Below are 3,897 nucleotides of genomic sequence, written 5' to 3' on the forward strand. Positions count from 1 at the left end.
ATTCAAAAAGGCTTGTTTGAAAGCGTTTGACTTTCATTTGACTCAATTATCTTTGTTGAATGCGTTTGACTTTCATTTGATTTTAAAAGCTTTGTTTGAATGTGTTTCACTTTCATTTGACTCAATTATCTTTATTTAATGCATTTGACTATCATTTGATTTAAAAAACTTTTTTGAATGTGTTTGACTTTCATTTGAGTCAAAAAGCTTTGTTGAATTCATTTAAATTTCATTTGATTTAATAACCTTTGTTCGAATGTGTTTGACTTTCATTTGACTCAATTATCATTGTTGAATGCATTTGACTTTCATTTGATTCAAAAAGCTTTGTATGAATGTGTTTGACTTTCATTTGACACAATTACCTTTATTGAATGAATTTGACTTTCATTTGATTCAAAAAGCTTTGTTTGAATGTGTTTAACTTTCATTTGACTCAATTATATTTGTTGAATACATTTGACTTTTATTTGATTCTAAAAGCTTTGTTTGAATGTGTTTGACTTTCATTTGACTCAATTATCTTAGTTGAATGCATTTGACTTTCATTTGATTCAAAAAGCTTTGTATGAATATGCTTGACTTTCATTTGACTCAATTAGCTTTGCAGAGTGCATTTGACTTTCATTTGATTGAAAAAGCTTTGTTTGAATGTGTTTGACTTTCATTTGACTCAATTAGCTTTGTTGAATGCATTTAACTTTCATTTGATTTAAAAAGCTTTGTTTGAATGTGTTTGACTTTGATTTGGCACTATTATCTTTGTTGAATGAATTTGCCTTTCATTTAATTCAAAAATCTTTGTATGAATGTGTTTGACTTTCATTTGACTCAATTCTCTTTATTGAATGCATTTGACTTTCATTTGATTCAAAAAGCTTTTTTGAATGTGTTTGACTTTGTTTGAGTCAAAAAGCTTTGTTGAATGCATTTGACTTTCATTTGATTCAAAAAGCTTTGTTTGAATGTGTTTCAATTTCATTTGACTCAATTAGCTTTGTTGAATGCAATTGACATTCATTTGTTTCAAAAAGCTTTGTTCGAATGTGTTTGACTTTCATTTGACTCAATTAGCTTTGTTGAATGCATTTGACTTTATTTTGATTCAAAAAGCTTTGTTTGAATTTGTTTGACTTTCATTTGACTCAATTATCTTTGTTGAATGCATTTGAATTTCATTTGATTCAAAAAGCTTTGTTTGAATGTGTTTAACTTTCATTTGACTTAATTATCTTTGTTGAATTTATTTGATTTTCATTTGATTTTAAAAGCTTTGTTTGAATGTGTTTGACTTTGGTTTAACTCAATTAGCTTTGTTGAATGCATTTGACTTTCATTTGATTCAAAACATTTTGTTTGAATGTGTTTTACTTTCATTTGACTCAATTAGCTATGTCGAATGCATTTGACTTTCATTTGACTCAATTAGATTTGCATGAATGTGTTTGACTTTCATTTGACTCAATTAGCTTTGTTAATTTCATTTCGCTTTCATTTAATTCAAAAAGCTTTGTATGAATCTGTTTGACTTTCATTTGACTCAATTAGCTTTGTAGAATGCATTTTACTTTCATTTGATTCAAAAAACTTTGTTTCAATGTGTTTGAATTTCATTTGACTCAATTATCTTTCTTGAATGCATTTGTCTTTCATTCGATTCAAAAAGTTTTCCTTTATTGTGTTTGACTTTCGTTTGACTCAATTATCAATGTAGAATGCATTTGACTTTCATTTGACTCAATTAGCTTTGTACGAGTGTGTTTGACTTTCATTTGACTCAATTATTTTTATTGAATGCATTTGATATTCATTAGATTCAAAAATCTTTATTAAATGAATTTGACTTTCATTTGATTCAAAAAGTTTTGTTTGAATGTGTTTAACTTTCATTTGACTCAATTATATTTGTTGAATACATTTGACTTTTATTTGATTCAAAAAGCTTTGTTTGAATGTGTTTGACTTTTATTTGACTCAATTATCTTAGTTGAATGCATGTGACTTTCATTTGATTCAAAAAGCTTTGTATGAATATGTTTGACTTTCATTTGACTCAATTAGCTTTGCAGAATGCATTTGACTTTCATTTGATTGAAAAAGCTTTGTTTGAATGTGTTTGACTTTTATTTGACTCAATTAGCTTTGTTGAATGCATTTAACTTTCATTTGATTTAAAAAGCTTTGTTTGAATGTGTTTGACTTTGATTTGGCTCAATTATCTTTGTTGAATGAATTTGACTTTCATTTAATTCAAAAAGCTTTGTATGAATGTGTTTGACTTTCATTTGACTCAATTCTCTTTATTGAATGCATTTGACTTTCATTTGATTCAAAAAGCTTTTTTGAATGTATTTGACTTTGTTTGAGTCAAAAAGCTTTGTTGAATGCATTTGACTTTCATTTGATTCAAAAAGCTTTGTTTGAATGTGTTTGACTTTCATTTGACTCAATTAGCTTTGTTGAATGCAATTGACATTCATTTGTTTCAAAAAGCTTTGTTTCAACGTGTTTTACTTTCATTTGACTCAATTAGCTTTGTTGAATGCATTTGACTTTAATTCGATTCAAAAAGCTTTGTTTAAAATTGTTTGACTTTCATTTGACTCAATTATCTTTGTTGAATGCATTTGAATTTCATTTGATTCAAAATGCTTTTTTTGAATGTGTTTGACTTTCATTTGACTTAATTATCTTTGTTGAATTTATTTGATTTTCATTTGATTTAAAAAGCTTTGTTTGAATGTGTTTGACTTTCTTTTAACTCAATTAGCTTTGTTGAATGCATTTGACTTTCATTTGATTCAAAACATTTTGTTTGAATGTGTTTTACTTTCATTTGACTCAATTAGCTATGTCGAATGCATTTGAATTTCATTTGACTCAATTAGCTTTGCATAAATGTGTTTGACTTTCATTTGACTCAATTAGCTTTGTTAATTTCATTTCGCTTTCATTTAATTCAAAAAGCTTTGTATGAATCTGTTTGACTTTCATTTGACTCAATTAGCTTTGTAGAATGCATTTTACTTTCATTTGATTCAAAAAACTTTGTTTGAATGTGTTTGAATTTCATCTGACTCAATTATCTTTCTTAAATGCATTTGTCTTTCATTCGATTCAAAAATTTTTCTTTGAATGTGTTTGACTTTCGTTTGACTCAATTATCAATGTAGAATGCATTTGACTTTCATTTGACTCAATTAGTTTTGTACGAGTGTGTTTGTCTATCATTTGACTCAATTATATTTATTGAATGCATTTGATATTCATTAGATTCAAAAATCTTTGTTTAAATGTGTTTGACTTTCATTTGACTCAATTATATTTGTTGAGCGCATTTGTCTTTTATTTTGTTCAAAAAGCGTTGTTTTAATGTGTTTGACATTCATTTGATACAAAAAGCTTTGTATGAATGTGTTTGACTTTCATTTTACACAATTATCTTTCTTAAATGCATTTGACATTCATTTGATGCAAAAAGCTTTGTTTAAATGTGTTTGACTTTCATTAGACTCAATTACCTTTGTAGAATGCATTTTACATTCATTTGACTCAATTAGATTTTTATGAATGTGTTTGATTTTCATATGACTCAATTAGGTTTATTAATTGCATTTCACTTTCATTTAATTGAAAAAGCTTTGTTTGAATGTGTTTGGCTTTCATTTGACTCAATTAGCTTTGTTTATGCATTTGACTTTCATTTGATTCAAAAAGCTTTGTTTGAATGTGTTTGACTTTCATTTAACTTAATTAGCTTTGTTGAATGCATTTTACTTTCATTGAATTCAAAAGGGTTTGTTTGAATGTGTTTGACTTTCTTTTGACTCAATTAGCTTTGCAAAATGCATTTAACTTTCATTTGACTCAATTAGCTTTGTATGAATGTGTTTGACT

This window comes from Chenopodium album, chromosome 23 (genome assembly GCF_948465745.1).
Source record: "Chenopodium album chromosome 23, dcCheAlbu1.1, whole genome shotgun sequence".
Taxonomy (NCBI): Eukaryota; Viridiplantae; Streptophyta; class Magnoliopsida; order Caryophyllales; family Amaranthaceae; genus Chenopodium; species Chenopodium album.